This window comes from Callospermophilus lateralis, chromosome 17 (assembly GCF_048772815.1).
Source record: "Callospermophilus lateralis isolate mCalLat2 chromosome 17, mCalLat2.hap1, whole genome shotgun sequence".
Classification (NCBI taxonomy): domain Eukaryota; kingdom Metazoa; phylum Chordata; class Mammalia; order Rodentia; family Sciuridae; genus Callospermophilus; species Callospermophilus lateralis.
This window is the reverse complement of record NC_135321.1, coordinates 17600571-17620636: the sequence shown is the minus strand read 5'-3', so window position 1 is coordinate 17620636 and position 20066 is coordinate 17600571. Positions and strand designations below refer to the sequence as shown.

Here is a 20066-nt window from a genome sequence, read left to right as displayed (position 1 = left end):
CATCTTTTTGGTACCCATGAGTCAGGGGCATGTCTGTGCCCCGGAGCTGTTTTTCTGTTGGCCTTGCTTTAGTCCATTGAGGGGCTGCTGAAGCAGAGGTTTGGGTCCCAAACGCTTTGGCACCAGCCTGGACCAACCGACAGCTTCCTGAATCCTGGAACGCCTGGCTAATTGCCCTGGAATAATACCCTCCAAATCTCTATCCTAGGTTTGTCCTACTTAACGAATCCATCCAGGGACAAAGGGTTAGATCATCTCTGGGCTCAGACAGCATCTCCCCTTCCCCACCCCACCATTTTCCTGCCTTTGATTTGGCCATTCTAGACTCCATCAGGGAAGACCCAACCTGCCCCAAAAGGAAGCCCCCAGAAAAGTGCCACCAGGGAGAGAGGTCTTTCAATTGGCAGAAAAGAAGAACCGTGCTTCGCTCCTGGCCAGGCTGGCCACTGTCTCTCGCAGGAGCTTCAGCGGCAGGAGCAGGCTGCATTGCCCATTCATGAGACGTCAGGTGGTCTACAGATGGGAACACTGGCTATTGATTTTTACTAGCCTGCTAAAACTGAAAGGAAAAAATCCTTCTTAAAAGCTCCCGGTGAAGCTTTGTTTCCTAAATGATGATTCCAGGGCTCCAAGTTTGTCAAAGGCAAATTTAAAATATTGGGGCTGTTGGAGATATAATAAAATGAAATCTTCTTACAGCCATTAACTTCAGAGAGGAGCAGATCTCTGCTCAGGCTTGGGGGCTGAGGGGGAGGGGGTGAGACCTACTGAGGGGGCGGGGAAAGGAAGCCAAGAACAAAACCCACAGCTCCGCCCCTGCCGCTGCACGCAGCTCCTCTGATAAGATCCGATGTGGATATGAAGAAATGATTTCAAAGGGCTCTAAATTGACAACAGTTCCCTGGCTAAGCAACTACAGGGAATGCAGTGGGGGTGTCAGCCCCATGGGCTCCTGACTTGACAATGGGAAAAATTAGGGTGAGCTCAGGGGGAGGAAGCTGGAGAGAGGAGGCCCCCATGGAACCTCCAGGTTACTTATTTAGACGTTGTTCTGTTGTCTGTCTTCCCAACAGTGAGGATTCCTCCTGCCCTGCACCCTCTCTGGCACAGTCACATCACAGAGGTGCCTGTCCTTGTGGTGGGCTTGGCGGGACTTAGGCAGTTCTTGGTGCCATCTTGCAGCTCATATGCGCCCATTGGGTCATTTTTCAGGGAATATTTCACATTAGGTAAGGCCTCAAGATGCCCCATCAAGTCCACCAAAGGGCGGGACTCATGAGATGGCTCTTAGAAATGAATGTTCTGCCTTGTGACTGAGCCACTATATCCTTAGTGTGTGTGTACGTGTGTGAATGCATGTAATGAGTATGTACAGGTGTGTACATGTGCATGTGTTTGCGTGCATGTGTGCATTAAGTGTGCACATGTGTTCACATGTATTCACATGCATGCATGTGCAACCATCTCTCTCTGCCTGTTGAATCAAAATGGGAGTGCCATTTTCTGGTTCTGACTCCCTTCCAAACTGCACAGTGTCTCTGCAGCAGTGTAGACAATACATTGATCGATTGATTGACTTTGAAATTAAAAGAGCAAGGAGCTGGGAGTCATGAGCCCTGGGATCTGACCAATGGATCGATCAACAGATAGCTATTGAGCCTAGGAAAGCACTGGTCCGGGTACCATGGAAGTTTCAGACAAACAAATAATATACTCTCTCTCCCAGGGTAACAAAAATGTGCTGGGAGTCACCAATTTCTATTGGGTCCTCAGACTATAGGTCCTGAGATCTTTGGGGTTGGACAAGAATTTGGGAATCCTCTGGTTCCAATCTCTTATTTTGTGGACGAGAAACCCAAAGCTCAAGGAGCTGAGCTGACTCATGTCAGCACCCACTGGCAGGTCCTGAATTCTAGCCTGTGATTGTTGACCCACTGACAGATCTGCTTTTCCTAACAGATACCCAAGTTACCAGTGGATCCAGGCAAGTCAGACCTACCCATCTTCAGGCTTTCTCTTCTGTCATGTGGGTGGGGCAATTGCTGGAAAGTGCTGAGAAACTCAGCAAAAATGACCTTGGTCACCTCCTTTAGTCCATTCATAGCAGAGGCCATTTGTACAATGATCACACAGCAATGAGCTATTATCCAGGAATAATGCAATTCCAGGTGCTTTGCCAAGAGCTCTATCTTTATCATCAGTTTTAATTCTTGGAATGGCTTCATGAAGTCGATACTGGTGAGGACACTAGAACTTAGGGAGGTGACATGACTTGCCCTTGGACATACTGCACACTGATGGTGTCAGGATTTGCATATGAACAACAGGTTCAGTGGTCAAAGTACAAAAACTTCAGCAACCTAGTTGTGTTTGTTTCTATGTTCCCAAGGATTGTCTGGCATTTATTTAGTGCTAAAACACCCAACAACTTCAATGTAGACAAAATATGGGCCAGCACCCATTTATAAAGCTGAGATTCAGTGGCTAGACTGATATAGGGACTAACCTTATTTCATTGAGGGCTGGCAGCATGTTGCCAGACTTTATAAGCATATGGGAAAAGGGGCTGTAATTAAGTCTGTAGAACAGCAGGCTAACACAGAAGGCTAGATTATCAGGCTTGTGGTTTGAGGGAAACCTTCCTCTCATCTCCCAGAAAGACAAGTGGTTTTTTCCCATTTTAGAAATTTTTAAAGAAACAGATTAAGATTCTAATTGCCTATCACATGCCTTGCAAACAATTTCAAGTGAAAATCAAATTCCTTTCTTTTGTAGCAATGAAGTCTGCTTATGGTCAGGAGGGGTTGACTTTCAGAGACCAGGCGATCAGTCCGGAAAGATGCCCATACACTTGGCACTCCCCCCACTGTAGTTTTGGAAGAAGCATGGCATCACGATTGAGTTTGATGTTGGAAAGCTTTTGGTTTGTCTTGACCTCTTCAGGAATAATCCAGCATTACCTACAAGGAAATATTCGCAGAAAGAGCTAAAGGAAGTTAGCTGATCTTTGAGCAAACTGGTCTTACTTGGTCTCCATTTTGAGAAAGTGTAACAGAGGCTCTAGGAATTTCAAGGGCAACCTTTCTACACCCTTCTCTTCTCTGCCCCTGCCCCTGCCCTTCAATGAGGCTGTTTGGTTAGTCTCTGACCGTAACCACGGTAACCAGCCTGTGCAGAAAGGACACTTCTTGGTCCAATCTCTATAAGAGGATGGACACTCTGCAAGGATTAACCCCAGAGGGGAACCTGGTGACCAGTGGTGCAGAATCTCCCTCTCCAGAGGTATTGAGGCCAACTGACAACTGCAAGGCTGAAAGTGTCACAGAGAGACAGAGGAGGAGAGGGCCCTGTGGATAGGTTTTTATCCCTTTGGTAAACACTTCCAATTCCAGGCATGAGTCCTGAGGCTGTGTTTGGCCATCAGTGGTTTCCTTTGTTGATTTACATGGATGCATATTATAGCTGGCTTCCAAAGCACATCATTTGGGTCAAGGGGTTGTTTTTGTTCCTGGGAATTCTTGAGGGAATGTGGGAGGATTCAGACATCCGGGGAGTGCACCCCTGTGCCAAGTCTCATCAGTTGGGGTGGGTGGGCAGTATCTGTGTTCTCACAGGCCAGGGACAGGCAGCAGGCGGGTGACTGCTGCACTCCCCATCCTGGCCTGGCCCCATGCTCTGGGCAGCCTACCTCAGCCTCTGCAGTATTGACATTTTGGGTAAATTGGTTTTTGTTGTGAGGGGTGCTGTACACGCATCCTCCCAGGCTGGGCATCTACATACCAGATACCAGTAGCAATCCTTCCCCTGGCCTTAATAACCAAAAATGTCCCCAGACATTGCCAAATTGAAAACCATTGGCTCAGTGTAGCCAGAGAGTCAACTCATCTAGATTTGCTACATGCTGGGAGAGCTCCCAGAGTTTAGGATTCCTGGAGATTCAAAGGTATGTGGGGCTGGGAGAGAGGATGAAGTTGGGCCAGAATCACCCTCTAGAAGAAAAATAATCAAGTTAGTCAACCCTCTGCAGATCCCCCAGTAACCCAACACTTCACGGTTAGGATCTCATGCAATTTCCACAGCAGCCCCATTGGAGAGTGATTCTCTTTCTTCTCATTTTGCAAATAAGGAAACTGAGGCCAAGAGAAGTTAAACAGTCTGTCTGCAGCCAAGGACTAGTTAGAAGCAAAACTGGGATTCAAGCCTGGGTCTTGCTGGCACCACTAGATGTTTAAGAGCTACATGAAATCGGGAGGAGCCCTGCTCCCATGTACGGCCCCCCTGGCTTTTATTACCTTTTCTGCAGCAGTGCCCACTGTCAGGGGTACCTCTGGCCTGCTGCCTGCTTCTCACAGGAGAACAAAGAATGGCCCTGCTTGGCCGCACCTGACTTGGGCAATGCTCACTCTCTCCTGGAGGCACACCAAGAACCTTCCTTGGGGACACAGGGCAGAACCTGGCAAATCCCAGGTGGCACTGACCTTCCGGCCCCAGTACTTTCTCAGCCTGCCACGTTGCCCTGGGAAAACCGTGGCTTTGTACAAAGGTGCCGCTCCAGTGTGCTGCTTTACCCTCCCCCACGGTGTTTACTAAACAAAGCTGCTGCACAGATTCGGGGCCTCCAGGGAACGTGGCAAGGTGGAAGGCCAGGGGTCAAGGAGCAGGGTCAGAGGGCTGGGGCCCTGGGGAAAACGGGAGATTAAACATCCTCCTTTTCAAATCGGGAGGTTTGGATAATTAATTGGTCTCTGAACATGAAAGCTCTCACTGATTGTTCTGGGCAGCAGCAGCCACTGGGTCTCGCTCCTCATTCTTTCTGCCCTGAGCCCTTTCTGTAGCACCCATGCATGCTAGGGCCCCAGGGAAGCTTTGCTGGTGCTGTGCCCACATGGTCCTGTCCTCTCCAGTTCAGCAGAAGTTGGTGTCTCACGCAGAAGGTGGACCCTGAGGGACCTGGCCGCCCGAGAGAGCTAGGAGAGTTGGGGAGGGGTTTGCCCCCATGCGGGGCCACCCTGGAATCTCTGGTCGGGAGGAAGCATCTGGGTGGCCCGGACTCTGGTTTGCTCCTTTCCACCTGCAGGAGACATCAGGGTGACCAGTGCAGGTGGGGTGATAGCTTGCCTGTGGGAAAGTGAGATTTGTTCCTTGAAGTCTTTTAAAATCCCCCTTCGAACCCATCCCCCACCCCTGCTGTGACAAGCACCACAAGCATGAAGACACACCAGTCCATCCACAGGGATTCACCAGCTGCCACACAGACCTTGCTCATCAGCGTGACCTCATTTTACAGATGAGAAGACGGAGGCTTCTTAGGAACAGGACAGTGGAGCTGGGCCTCTGCCCCAGGGCTCCTGCCTGCATTGTCATTCTCTGGGGGTTGGGGGAGACCCTGAGCAGGAAGCTTCTCTACCCTGGAGAGCAACTTGCTAGGTCCTGGGAGCAGCCATTTAGGGCAGGGCCCTGCTGGGCTGAGGCCACCTCTAGTAGAGTCCGGGATCTCACAAGACAGTCCTAAGAGGCCTGTGCTGGTGACACCTTCGTCAAGAATGGAGCAGAAAGTAAGGGGACAGGCTCCAGGTGGGGGTGGGCTGGGGGGCGTCCTGAGCGGCTGCTAAGTGCTCTAGAAAACGAAGCTTAAAGGGCTCTTAGCTTCCCTTTCTTCTTTCCTGAAAGAATCAATCGGGTTGCTCTGTCTTTGTGTGTGTGACGGGCCTGCTGTGAAGTACACTTAAGGAATCAAGTTTTCTAAAATTCTATAAATCATTATTCTAGCCTTCTCCCCTCCCCCTCAAAATCATTCATCTGCTGAAATATTTAGCGATGAGCTGTCTGGTGTGCGCCCGCCGTAGGCCGGTGTGAGGGGCGGTGGGCAGGAGAGCCTGCAGGGGTATCCCTGTGGCCTCCTGTCTGCTTTCTATGGACTGTCATCGCAGCAGCCTTTTGGTCCCCTGATCTCTTGTGTTTAGGTGGCAGAAACCAAGTCACATGGTGGGGATTCCTCAGTCCTTCTTAGAGGGCTGCAGAGAGGACAAAGAGGGAGTCCCTGGAGGGTACTGAGGGAGCAGGCCAGCAACTCCCCTGGGGGTTGCATTGAGGCCTGCAAGGGGCAGGGGTGGTTGGGTGCACAGGGCAGGGAGGCAGCTGGCGATGGAGGGAGGATGAGACCCCAGGAATTCCTGCTGCCCATCAGCATTGAGGGCCTGCTCAGCAAGGGTCTGCGGGGAGCAGTGGTGGCTGAGGGTCTCAGGTGTGCTGTGGATTTTGAGCTGGGCAGGGGAGATGGAAAGCCCTGGCCTTTCCATGGATTCAGTTCTTTGGCAGTGAGGGCTTGGGCCTGCTTCTTCTAGCCTGGCTGGAAGCTCGGGCACTTTCTAGAATTTTCCACCCCTTACCCCCTGTACACACACACCCTGACACATGACAGTGCTGACTTAATAGCCACAGTGAATGTCCCTGAAAGGCAGGCAAGACCTGATTGATTCGCCGTGGTTGATCTGTTTAATGTCCCTTCTCCCCAAGCGCCCATCTCGCCCACAGAGGTGCTACATTACCTCGCAGGCCTGGCTGCTGGCCGCTGACACCCTACGCCTGGAAGATGCTTGGGGAGGTTATAGGTGCAACAAGCAAAATGAAAATCCATAGTTTTTAAACCTTTATGAATTGAGAATGTAAACCTGGAAAATGGATCTGGAGTTACTAATGGACAATGGGTCTGCCCAGCCCATCCATCCTCCACATTCCCGGCCAAGGCCGTTCACATTATGCCTGGCTTCTGAAAGGGGAGCCCCCCTGCCCACCACCTCTTGTCCTTCCCTCCCCACCTCTCAGGGTAAAAAGGAAAACAAAGCAGGCTTAGGAAACAGACCTGCAGGGGCCTACCAACCAGACCCCCCACCCACTTACACTATGTGCCTAGGTGAGGCCCCAGGAAGGTGCTGGCAGGAGGGAGTGACAGTGGCTTTGGAGAGAGGCCACAGTTTCAGCCCAGTGGCTGTCAATGGTCAAAACAGAAAGTCTCATCCCTACCTCTAAATGCTGGCATGGATCAGATCCAGCATGGAGCCACCCCTCCCCCCAAGGTCCCCTCCCCACCATGCACACGCACATAGCTGTACTATGGGGTGGGAGGGACACATGGCCCTGGGTCCCCTCTGGTGCTAGCCATCTGCACATTCTGAGCATACTGCTCTTTCAGGGCTTGGGAACATGCTGTCCCCTCTGCTGTGTCACGAGCCACTCACCTCAGGGACGCCTTTCCTGGCAGTGCTCCTATTTGATGTTGCCCCAATCCCACCTGCTGTATTTTCTCGGCAGCAGTAGCTGCCATCAGACATTTTTTTTTAACCTATTGTTTTGTTGAATACCTGACACTCCCCACTAGGATGTAAGTTCAAGAGGGCAGGGATTATTGTGTTTTGGTTGCTATTTTTTCCTAAGCATCTAGAGAAGTGTCTGGCACAAAATAGGTGAATAATAAATATGTGTTGAATGAATCAATTTGGACATCTTGTGGGCATGATGCACTTCTTCATGTGAAGCCTCGCACTCTGGCTCTGCCCACAAGAGGGACAGGGTCTCCCTTTTGCTCCAGAAACTTCCCCCTGGACTGCCTTCCAGTTCTTCCTTCTTTTGCCCTGCTCTGCTTAATTCACATGCTGAGTGACAGCAATTCACTGTCATGCCCACAACTTTGTCTGCTCTCTCTTTTTTTTTTCTTTTTGATATTTTCAGTTACAGATGGACACAATATCTTTATTTATTTTATGTGGTGCTGAGGATCGAACCCAGTGCCTCACAGTGTGAGGCAAGCGCTCTACCCTGAGCTATGGCCCCAGAGCCTGCTCTCTTTTCTTTTAGGACAAAGTTCACTAATTCACTGAAGAGACTCAGCTCCCTCTTCCCTGCAGCCCCCATCTTTCAGCGGCTGCCCTCTTTCACCCCACTGAGAATACCTGCCCACAAGTGATGCTGAGAAAATTCCCTAAAAGACAGCCTTTCCCTGCAGCCAACAGGAGACACCCCCTCACCTCTGCCCACATGGGAACAAGGAGACTAGCTCAACCCTCTGAGGATCAAACTCTGAACTCAGCCCTTGATTCATGAGAGCAGAGAGGCACAGCCTTGAGAAGCAGAAAAAGCACAAAAGAAGTTATCTGTACATGGTAGTTTCCTTCTGCTTGGGTCTAAATGGTTGTGTCCCCCTCCCCCAAAAAATTCATATTTTAAAACCTAATCTCCAGTGAAATGTTATTAAGAGTTTGTGTCTGTAGAGAGATGATTAAGGGCAGTAATTCCCTCATTAAAATAGGCCTGAGGAAGCTTGTTTGCCCCTTCTGCCATCCAAGGATATAGGTTTCAGTCTCCAGATTGTTGGCAATAAGATTCTTTTGTCTCTAAATTGCTCAGTCTAGAGTCTCTCTCTCTCTCTCTCTCTCTCTCTCTCTCTCTCTCTCTCTCTCTCTCTTTTTAAGATTCCTTTTTATTTTTTACTGCACAAGTCTTGGGCAATGTTAAATCAAATGATGTATCAGTCAGGTTGAGCTAGGTCATGCTGCAGTAACAAAGGATTTTTTTCTTGATTATGCCATGGTAATGAAGGCTTATTTCTTCTTCATACTACATGTTCCCCGTGGATAAGGAACTTTATCCTTCCCTCCACTCTGTGATGCAGGCTGATAGGAAAGCCACTATTTTTAACATACCCAACTGCCGAGAGAAAGAGAAGATATCATGAATTGACACTCTCTTAAATCTCCTACTCAGAAGTGACACAGGTATTCCCATTGGTTTTTGGCTTGAGCAAGTCACGTGGCTACATATAGCTTTAGCGGAGTGGGAAGTACAGTTTTGCCATGTGCCTGGAGCATGAACCAGAAATATTTGCAGGATAGCACTGACTACCTCAGGTGAGAGGCCGTCTGAGAGGGCCACATCAGGCCACTGCCAATCCTTTTCCTACCTGAAGACTCTGCTTTCAGGCCAAGCCTGCTGGAGAGACCCTGAGATTCTGCTTGGGTCACTCTACACTTACTCTGAATGTAGCTCTGGCTGCTCACCTCTCAGAGCTGCGCTGATGACTCCAGAGGCCAACGTCTTGTGATATGGCTGCATCAGGATTGTTCACATTGGATGGAGGCTGATCAGCCAACCAGCCCATACCTCCTGCCACTCACCTTCAGCCCTGAGCTCTGATGTAGGGTGCAGACACCTGTCGAGTGAAGAGGAGGGCAGCCCTGTGCCCACTTCCTCCAGTGCTGGACCAGAAAGAACTGATTCTGCCTGCATTATCACAGAACTGGCTTCAGAGGCTCAGGGCTCAGGGAAGGTAGCGAATGTCTTCTAAGCGTCAGACTTGGCTTTTGAGTTTTGCCTCTTTTCTCCTTTGTTAAAAAAGAAAAGACTGCCATGGCACATCATTTCAATAACCCCCTTTTCAGTAGCTCAAACTCTCTGGTTCCTCCGTCTTTTCAATGCTTGCCAACCTTGGATGAACCCAATTATCTGCTAGCATTCAAGTAGCTGAGGACTGTTGGGACAGTCTCTTAGTGGCACAGACTGATACCACTATAATTTACAAACTCCAAGCTCAAATGAGCCCTCGCAGCACCTAGCAGTCCTGTGATGTTTCTCAGCAGACACTCACTCTTTCACGCTCTAAAATCATACGTTCAGAACTCCGCCATTTCTTTCACCCTTTCAAACTCTCCTACCTTCACCTTCCGACAGTACTCCTCGACACTTTTATTCTGGAGGAACTCTGAAATAATTTGCAGGTCTTACGTAACTACTGTAAAAAAAATATTTAATATACAGCTTGTGGTACATTAGTATGATCAGTCAGATGAAGTTATTATAGCCCAATAAAATTGTCGTTGTACTGTTGAGTGGTGAAAAACAGAAATGGCAGAGGCCCACAGATGCTTTGGGGATGTCAAGTTCCTTTCAAGTCAATCTTTTAATAAGGGAAGTGAGAATACAGCAGATAAATAAGATGTATGTGCAGGGCAATCGTGTCTTGGGAGGTGCCTTTTCTAAATTGTTAATGATACAAAAGCCCTTGTAGAATCTGTTTCCTGACAAGACAATGGCCTTAAACTCCTTAGCATTTCAAAATGCAGACAGGAGGGAGCACCATGGGTGATGTCAGACTTGGGACACTGGTATAAGTCACCAAGTGGGAATGCAATAATAGTTTCAAAATTAAAAATGGAGCACCACTCCTTCCTGACATAGGAAACAGTTCATGAGGGATTTTTAAAAATTGTATATATGTCCCATTTGACTCTTTTTCCCTTTTTTTTCTTCATCTACATGACAGAAAAAGTTACACCAGATACACAAAGTGGCAGAGGTTCCTTGGTTGATCTGGCATGTTAGAAAAGCAAGCTTAAAAGAACTATATTGATATATAATTCAGTTAAGTCACAAATTTAAGGTGTACAGTTCCATGGCTTTCAGTATGTTCAGAGTTGTGCCTCCATTAGTTTTAGAACATTTTCATTACCCCCAAAAGGAACCTGTACATTTTAGATGTTACCTCCCAATTTCTTCATCTTTTATCCCAAGGAAACTCACAAATCTATTTTCTGCTCTATAGATTTATTTATTTATTATACTGGGTGTTTCATATAAGCAGAATCATACCATATGTGGTCTTTTGTGAAGGGCTTCTTTCATTTAGCACGATAAGTTCAAGGTTCATTCATGAATTGGTACAGTGTTTCCTCTTATTGATGAATAATGTTCTATGGAAATAAGATACTTTCTAATGAGTTTTAAAAAAACAAGTATGAGAAGGAAAAAGATCCCTACAGTTAAGAAAAGAAACTTATAGGCATTTTAATGCTATCCTAAAGTCCTCCAGTTTGTAGGTTGACCTATAAAAATTTATGGCCTCCAGAAAGGATTCATGGAAAATTAAAAAAAAAAAAAGCATTTGGCTCAGTCTTGTTGATAAGATGGGAGCTAGGGTTGTACAATATAGGAACCACAGAGATTTGTTTAGTACTATGTTTTATTAATATACTTAGAATGATTTATTCATTTGAAGAGGAAAGGAGGAAAATATATTTATTTCAGTGTTAATTATTAATTTTCTTAGGAATTGTTGGCTGCCACCATGACTTCACCTGTCCCCAGAGAAAACACACCTCAGGGTATTGGAAACACTGAGACAACAATACAAAGCTATAAAGGTAAATCCATAATGCTACTGTTTGACAGTGTTGCAAAAATTCCTGTGTTGGAAACCTAATCCCTAATGCAGGGTTAAAAGATGGGACTTACAAGGGGTGATCAGGTGAAGCCTCCTCCCTCATGGATAGATTACCATTATTACAAGAGTGTGTTTTGTATGTAAGGAAGCTTGGCCCCTTCTTGCTCTAAAGTGCTCTTTCCTTTGTGCCTTCTATCATGAGATGTTGCAGCCGGATGGCCCTTGCTAAATGCCAACATCTTGACATTAGACTTCATAGCCTCCAGAACTGTGAGGAAATAAATTTCTCTTGTGTGTGTGTGTGTGTGTGTGTGTGTGTGTGTTTTAATATATTCACTAGTCTTCATCCATTTTGTCCTATAACAGCACAAAATAGACCAAGATGCTCAATCTCTATGAAAATGTCATTACTCTTGCTGTCTGCAATCTGCTGGCATATTGCATACAAAAGTCCAGACTCCCCAATTATACAATATGTCTGTGCCCACCAAGGCTATAGAAAATGACCATGTTCTTAGACCTAGCCCAGAGTAAAAAAAAAAAAAAAATAAGAGGCTAAGAGTGGTGTTAACTGTTGATGAAGCAGGTGCTCTCAAGCCTTTGTTAAATATGTTCCTCAAGGGTGATTGCCATTAACAGTTGTACCCTTGGCCTTGTAAATTCGAACACCCTCCCACTGCACTGAAGGCAGGGGTGACCTCCTCCAAACACTTTACCACTGGCCTCAGTCATGTGACTTGCTTTGGCCAACTGGATGTCAGCAGATGCATGAACAAGCCAGCTCAACTTCAGTGCCTGGATGAGCCCAGCCAAGATCAGAAGGTAGTGAGCTGACCCTGAGCGGGGAGCTAGTAGCAGTTCCACAGAACCTCATAGTTGGTCCTTTGCTGACTCCAGACATTTGTGCTTGAGCAAGTGCTTATTGTTGAATTCCACTGAAGCATGTGGTTATCGGTTACCAGCATAAGATGATAGATAGCTGATACAGGACCTTCACAAAATCATTCTTGAGTTTACCGAGTAACCTAATTTTTACTAGTAATTCTAACATCCACATTCTCCTTCCCTCATGAAACCCAAGGTGGGTTTCTGCTTTTCTCCAACCTCATGTCGTTTCTAGTTCCTCCTGTGTTCTGCCCACAGGCTCTTCTCTCCTGTTTTACATGCCAGTGGTTCATTACACTAATTTGCTCTCCCAATCTCTCATTCCTTCATTATACAGTATGAGCAAGAGAGCAGGAAAAACGAAGAAAACAGGGCGTCAGTGAATCGACTGTTCAGCTGGAAGATTGAGATATGGGATGAATGAATGAACTAGAAAATGGAAAACATTGATTGCTTTACATTTTCATCTGCTCCACTTTCATCATAGAGTGCCCTCACATCGTGGCAGGACAATCATTAACCTGTCTTAAGTACTCCCGGAGAACCTCTCAGTGATTGCTCTCATTAAAGGGTATTAACAGAGGCTGCCCAGCTGAGGGCAGAACATTCAGGAAGAAGGAAGCAGAGGGAGACGGAGTGAGGGGCTTCCTGCCACCGCCAGCTGGGGCCCCTGGCGTTTTCACAAATGAAACTGTAAATACACTCAAATTCAGGATGTCACCAGAAGGTGATGGCTGCCTTGCATGAGGTCAAATGTGTCTAGATGAACTTCTGTCCTGTATCCTGAGAAGGAGGACAGAAACAAGAGGCTGAACACAATCAAGAGAAAAGGAAGTGACTGTAGGAGAGGAAAGGGAAGACGGAGACCACTTCTGAGCTTTGGTTTGAAGAAGAGGTGCACCCTGCCTGTGGAGACCTGGCCAGCCTCACTCTACTTCCTTGAGACTTGTTTCTGACTGTCCCTGGGGACAACGAGGCTGGTTAAGTTCTGTTTCCTACAGAAGTCTCTGCACCATGTGCTCATGTGATGGATGCGAGGAGCTGCCTGTTGCCTGATCCACAACGGGGAGCAGAAAAAATGGGAGACAAAGGGGGAGAGAGAGAGAAAGAAATGAGGCATCGGGAGAGAGAATGCAAGCTGGAGAGGTTCCTAACCAGATTCCAGGCTCTCAGGAGAAGGACTGGGGCTCTGCTTCACCCTTGGTTGGGTTCTAAGAGCCACGCTGTATCCTCATAATGACCTCCCCCGCCTCCCCTGCTGCTCCTATTCTGAGTTGTTTGCTCTCCCAACTAGAGAACCTTAGTTAAGACAAGGGACGTTGGGATCCAATTCATCATCTAATTATCTATTTTGCTTTCTTTTTAGTTTCTTTTCCATCTGTCTCCAACTCCACTTTCAGAGCTCAAGATACTGAGATTCCCCTCTCTCAATGCTACCTGGTTGCAGAGTGGGCAGTATTACTCAGAAGTGAAATCTGTTGATACTGAAGGAAGGAAAATATTGGGGTGAATTAGTGAAAATAAAACGAGTCTGGACTGTGTGGTTAAGAAAGAATGTGTAAGTTGATGCAGGCTGACAAGCCGCAGATGGGAAAGGCTGAACTGCAGGGAGGTTTGCAACCTTCCAACAGGAGGACTGAGGGGTAACTAAGGACGCTGTTCAAGTATGACCAAGCAGAATTAAGTTTTGATTAAAGGTGGCAAAGCCCATGTACTGACCAGGATTGCCCAGGCAATGAGATTCAAACCTCCTCAAGATGATTCTATGAGGAAGTTCATACATAAATGAAGTCAAGAGTAAGTAAAATAAGTAGAGGCAAAGTATTATGTGTCCCAGTAGGTCCACCTGGGGGAGGGCTGGCGTTGGGAGGGTCAATAGAAGACACAGAGACAAACCCACACAGATACAGCCATCTGATCCTTCACAAAGGCACCAAAAACAAATTGGAGAAAACCCAGCATTTTTGAAAACAAATGGTGTTAGGAAAACTGGATATGCATATGTAGAAAAATGAAACTAGGTACTATCTCTCACCCTGTCCATTAGTCAACTCAAAATAGACCAAAGACCTAAGAGAAATTAGACCAGAAACTTTGCAGCTCCTAGATGAAAACACACAGGCAACAGAAAAATATATAGGCACAGGCAACAATTTCTTAAATAGACTCCCGAAGTTTAGGAAATAATTAATGAGGTAACATCCAATTAAAAAAACCCTCTGCATAGCAAAGGAAACAAGAACATAAAGAGAGAACATACAGAATGGGAGAAAATCTTTGCCAGCTATTCCTGTCACAGGATTAATGCAAAGAACTCAAAAAGTGTAACACCAAAAAACAACAATGAAAAAGCAAATAACTCAATCAATAGATGAACTAAATAAACACTTCTCAAAAGAAGAAATTCAAATAGCCAGCAAATATATGAAAAAAATGTTCAGCATCCTTAGCAATAAAGGAAATGGAAATCAAAACTCCATTGAGATCTTATCTCACTCCATTGAGAATGGCAGCCATCAAAAATACGAATAATAACGATCTGCATCATTGTCATCTGCTGGAGACCTGAGCTCATCTATGAGAGGAGACAGAGTATATTCCCCCTTATAACCATAGACACAGAAAGAGGGGAAGATCCAGAAGTTCAGATTCACATTCCCAGAGTAGAAGCAGGCACAACCAGAGGAATTGTAGAAAGCATCATGGGAAGAAAAGAATGGAGAGCAAATGACCGAGAAGCACGGAGAATAGCAGACCTAGAGCAAGAAGAGACAAAAAGAGATTAAGAAGTAGAGATAGCAGTTGGTCAAGAAGAAGCCAAACTTTTTCTCAAAGTAGTGAAAGCACAAGCAGATCAAGATCTCAAAGCAGTGATCATGGCAAAAGAAGATCACAGCAGAAATAGAGGTTGCTATTATTTAAGAAATAATTATGGAAGCAGATATAAGTGGGAGTTTAACTATGACAGTAGAAACAAGGACAGGGATGGTTATGAATCTTCTTACAGAAGGAGGACTCTGTCCAGAGCCCATCATTCTAGACAATCTTCAAGTCCAGAATTTAGAATTCAGTCCTTTTTTGAAAGAACAAATGCTAGGAAAGAGAATAATCACAGTGAAAGGAAGTATTATTATTATGAAAGGCACAGATCGGGGAGCCTGTGTAGTAATAGGTCAAGAACTGCATCTACAGGGCCAGCCGGGTGAGAAATGAAAAGCCTGGAGGGAAATGAAAATACACAACACGGCATCTGGAGGGCACTAATGAAGTTGCTCAACCATCTTGCGAATTTGCTTCTAAAGTAAAGGACAGTCATTACCAAAAATCTTCATCAAAATTGGATGGAAATTACAAAAATGAAAGTGACAGTTTTTCAGACAGCCAATCATCAGAGAGAGAAACAAAACCCGAGAAACGAAAAAAAAGAACCCGGAACTTAAGTGTGGAGATAGTTTACGAAGGCAAAGCTACTGATACAACTCAACATCATAAAAAGAAAAAGAAGAAACATGAGAAGAAGCATAAGAAACATCATGGAGATAATATTTCACGTTCCCCAGTTATTATTTCCATTGACAGTGACAGTGATAAAGATTCTGAAGTGAAGGCAAATATGGAACGTGACAATGATTGTCCTCAAGACCCTTTACAAAATGAGTTTTTGGCTCCTTCCTTGGAACCATTTGAAATTAAAGACCTAGTCACAATAGAAGATGAATTTGGTGTCCTGGACAAGGAGTGAGATAACACCACTCTTAACCAACAACTTGAATAATGCCAATAAGACTGTGGAGAATATCCCGCCCCAACTTCAGTTGAACAAACTCTTGATGTAGGAGGAGACAGCAGCTTTGCCTCTGACTTGGAGGACCAGCCCAGTAGTGTGGTGTCTATTCAAACTGAGCCACCAAGGCAATTGCCATCTCCACGGACATCATGAATGTCATTGTCTCTTCACAGAGACTGATATGCCTTAAAACTGCCAAAGCATCTCATTGAGAATTGGATGGTATAGAAAGGAACTTTGTCATCTATTGCAGTCTATTTAAAGATGACTTTTGGTGAAAACTCTTTTCCCCTTTAAAATATTTTAAGTGATTCTTTTTTTGTGTGTTAATTTGTAAAAATCATTATTTGTTCTAAAAGTAGTATGTCCCACCCTCAGAGAAAAGTAAAGCTAATGGTATTGCTAGCAGTTTATTTAAAACTTTGGTTCCTTTTTAAATAAAAAAATGTAAATTTTAGAAATTATTTCATAAAGCCATATGGTATTGACATATTTTTAAGGTAGTCAATGAGTATTTTTGAATTTTTTTGGAAAGTTATTCTGGAAATGTGTTATAAGCTAGGAGAGTCCCTTTGGGCAGTCTTTATTTTTCCTTTTAAAAATTTGAATGATTCAAAACACTTCTTCAGGCTAAATTGAAGCACTTTCATCTGCAGTTTATCTTGACTTCTGCCAAAAGAAAAATTTAGTATTTTCTTTATATACTTGTTTATCTGGACTGCCAGTAAAATATGTATTCAACAAAAGAAAATAAAATAGTAACACTTTACAACAACAATAACAAAAAATATATAAGTAATAAATGTTTATGAGGATGTGGGGAGAAAAGGAATTCTTATACACTGCTGGTGAGGTTACTAATTAGTACAAACACTGTGAAAATCAGTATAGAGGCTCCTCAAAAGACTGAAATGGAACCACCACATGAACCAGCTATACCAATCCCTGGTATTTATTTAAAAAAAATTTAAAGTCCACATACTGTAGTGGTACATCTATACCCATGTTTATACAACTAAGTCATGGAATCAGCCCGGTGTGTCTTTCAACAGATAAATGGATAAAGAAAATGTGGCATATATACACAAAGGAATTCTTTTGAATATATATGCCACATTTTCTTTATCCATTTATCTGCTGAAAGACACACCGGGCTGATTCCATGACTCAAAAAAAGAATGAGGGCTGAGGTTGTGACTCAGAGGTAGAGTGTTTACGTAGCATGTGTGAGACACTGGGTTTGATCCTCAGCACCACAGAAAGTAAAATTAAGACATTGTATCCACCTATAACTAAAAAATAAATATTAAAAAATGAATGAAATTATGTCATTTGCAGGAAAATGGATGGAACAGGACAACATCATATTAAATGAAATAAGCCACACTCAGAAAGTCAAGGATCATATGTTTCTCTCATGTGAAAGAGAAAATGAAGAAAAGGGGATCTCATCAAAATATCAGTGAGACTGGGAAAGGAGGTAGGGGGTCAGGGGAGAGAGGAGGGAAGGGTAAGGGGAGCTATTAGGAAATTGACCAAATTAAGTTATATGACATACAGATATGTCACCATGAATCCACTATTATGTATAGTTATGATTCGCCAAAACAAGAAATGAGGAATGAATAGTGTAAAACGGTGTTAGAGCCTGTGTGCCAGCAAGACAGAAAAGAAGTCCACAAATACATAAACAAGAAAAATATCTACTAGTTAAGACCTTTGTGGAGAATGGGAACAGGGCCACGCCATTACAGCAGGAGGTTTTGAGGTTAGGTGGGTAGGGTGTCTGAATTTGTTCCCCAAATATTTTCATTCACAATTTATAAGAGCACAACAGTTTTACCTCATGACCAATTTTGCGAATTGCTCCATCAGGGACTCTAAGGAAATGCAAGATCAAATTCAGCCACCAGGGCTCTGACATGGAGGAGACAGAATCAGAAAGCCTGCAGAACATGCTCATGAGCACTGAATGGAATCCACACAATCAGGGTCCTCTCTGGCTCCTTCTGTAATTGGTTCCTCCAAACCTCCTGAGGTCCACCCTCCTCACTGGACCTTGTTGGAACTAGCCCCTTGATCCTGTAAGTTTAATTGGGGATTCCCACTTGCAAACCAGGCAGTCCATCCTTCTTCCCTTAGAGTCCAGACACATCCTCTCCCATGTCCCTTGTTACAGAAGTCCCTGGCCACACAGTGGGGGTGAACTAGGAAACCTTACACGTGCGTAACAGCTAACTTAAACCTTGTAAAGGCTTCAGAAGTCAAGGGATTAAGGAAACTCAGAATCGTTTTGGAGAGAGGTGCCACCTTATCACTCTGTCCTTCACTCGCTTTGCTCTTATTTGCTTTTCCGTATTTTCAGCATTTTCTTTCCTTGGATTTTAAAAAGCAAAGATGCCTTCTCTCCTCAACTCCCTTCTCACTATAGATTTTCCTGGTGGAAGTAGAAGAAGCATCAGAGAATGGACTTCTCAGAAGACAATGGCATTTACCTAAGTTCATTCACGCTTCTGGCCTGGGCGTGACAGCTGTGAGAAGCTGGCAGGAGTGAGCCACCCAGGGAGACCTGCCTTCTGCTTATGCAGGGTGCTGCTGAGGGTAGGCCCAGGAAGAGCAGGCCCTGTCCTGCTGCAGGGTCAGACAGAAACAGGGCCAAACACTTGGGTCTAGTTCACCCTTTTTCTCTGGGATGGGGGAAGGGAAGAGAGGAGATGGCCAGCCCCATTGCCCTTGTTCAAGTGACCACAGGGTTGACTAGGGTTAAAGGGAAGGAAGGGGGCAATGGCTAAGAGGTAGTAGTTTTCTCAAAGTTGGAACCACCTTGCCTCAGAGAGAACTGACCTAAATGGCTCTTAGGGACCTGGCTCTGACATAGTGGGCTCAGAGGTGGAAGTCCTCACAGCTGCTAAAGTATGGTCTGGCACCAGGCACACTGACATCACCTTGGAGCTGGAGATCAGTGCAGAGTGCTATCAGCTACACCCTGGAGCCACTGGCTCTGTCTTTGCAAGCCCCCAGGTGAGTCCTCAGGTGAGTCTTGGGCACACTGGGTCTTGAGAGGCACTTGTGTGGGAGGCTATGTAAATCACACTGAAGAAACCCACCCAAAGTCCCTCAGTTTTTAACTACAGGATTCTTATACACCTTGGTTATGTGTATGCTATGTATTTGTGTGAGTGTGCACGGAAACAAGATGCTGTTGCATAGGGCAGGTGACATTCACAATGAGAAGGAAACCAAGTTTCATGGGGTCACTAGTCCATTAAGACCCACAGAGTATCTGCTTGTGACCTCCCTGCCTGCCCCCACCCTGCCATGGGGGTTCTGATAGGCTTCTGCCCACCTGCCTTTACTCTTCTCCTAATTTGTCCTCCAGACAAGTCTATCTGTTTGCCTTTCCCATAAATGTGCCTGTTGCTTAATGAGACAAAATGGAGAGATGGAAGGAAGGAGGCGATGGCAAAGAAGCAGCCCAGATTAATGATACCTCGCCTGCCATTGTTTAGTCACATGCCTGTGGGTGGAGGCAGAGAGACTGGATGCCGATCAAGAGAGAGAAAGTGGAAGAACTTGTTGGAATTTGTCCCTCATGCTCTCCAGGCACCGCTTGGCACACGGGGCTGCTCAGATAACTACGGGGTGTCATCTCCACAGGGAGGCTGGGAACGAAGGGGTGAGTAGGCTTATGACTGGTTAGTGTGAGTTGTCTCAGTGGATATGGGGCCTCAGGGCTGCGGTTGGTCATCTGGTACCTGACCCTGGGTGATTAGGGCAGAGTCAGAGCCCATTAAAGGGATTGGTGACAATGTGGGCTTAATCAGATGCTCAAGAAGAGGAACTGATCTACCTCCAGCCAGGGCCTCAAAACTGGGTCAAGATAGCACTTAAAAAATGACAGTACAGCCAGGCACATATTAAGGGTGAGTCTACATTATCTGATCCAGTCCTGCCAAACACATAAGGTGGTATCTGTTTGTTCCAGTTTTTTATTATTGTATCACCAACCACCCCAACCTCAATAGCATAAAACAACAAGCATTTATGATGCTGTCCAGTTCTATGGGGCAGGAGGTGGTGAGGATGGCTCTTCTCTGCACCTTGATATAGAGAATTCAGCTGGGGTTAATTGCGTGACCAGAAATGATTCCAGCAGCCTGATTGAGAATAGGTGCTGGAGGG

The 20066-nt window shown here is 45.5% G+C and overlaps 1 pseudogene; it reads left to right on the top strand.

The window, feature by feature from the left end:
* Positions 1-14632: 14632 nt before the first annotated feature.
* Positions 14633-16064, top strand: LOC143382989 (E3 ubiquitin-protein ligase Topors pseudogene; annotated as a pseudogene).
* Positions 16065-20066: the final 4002 nt, after the last annotated feature.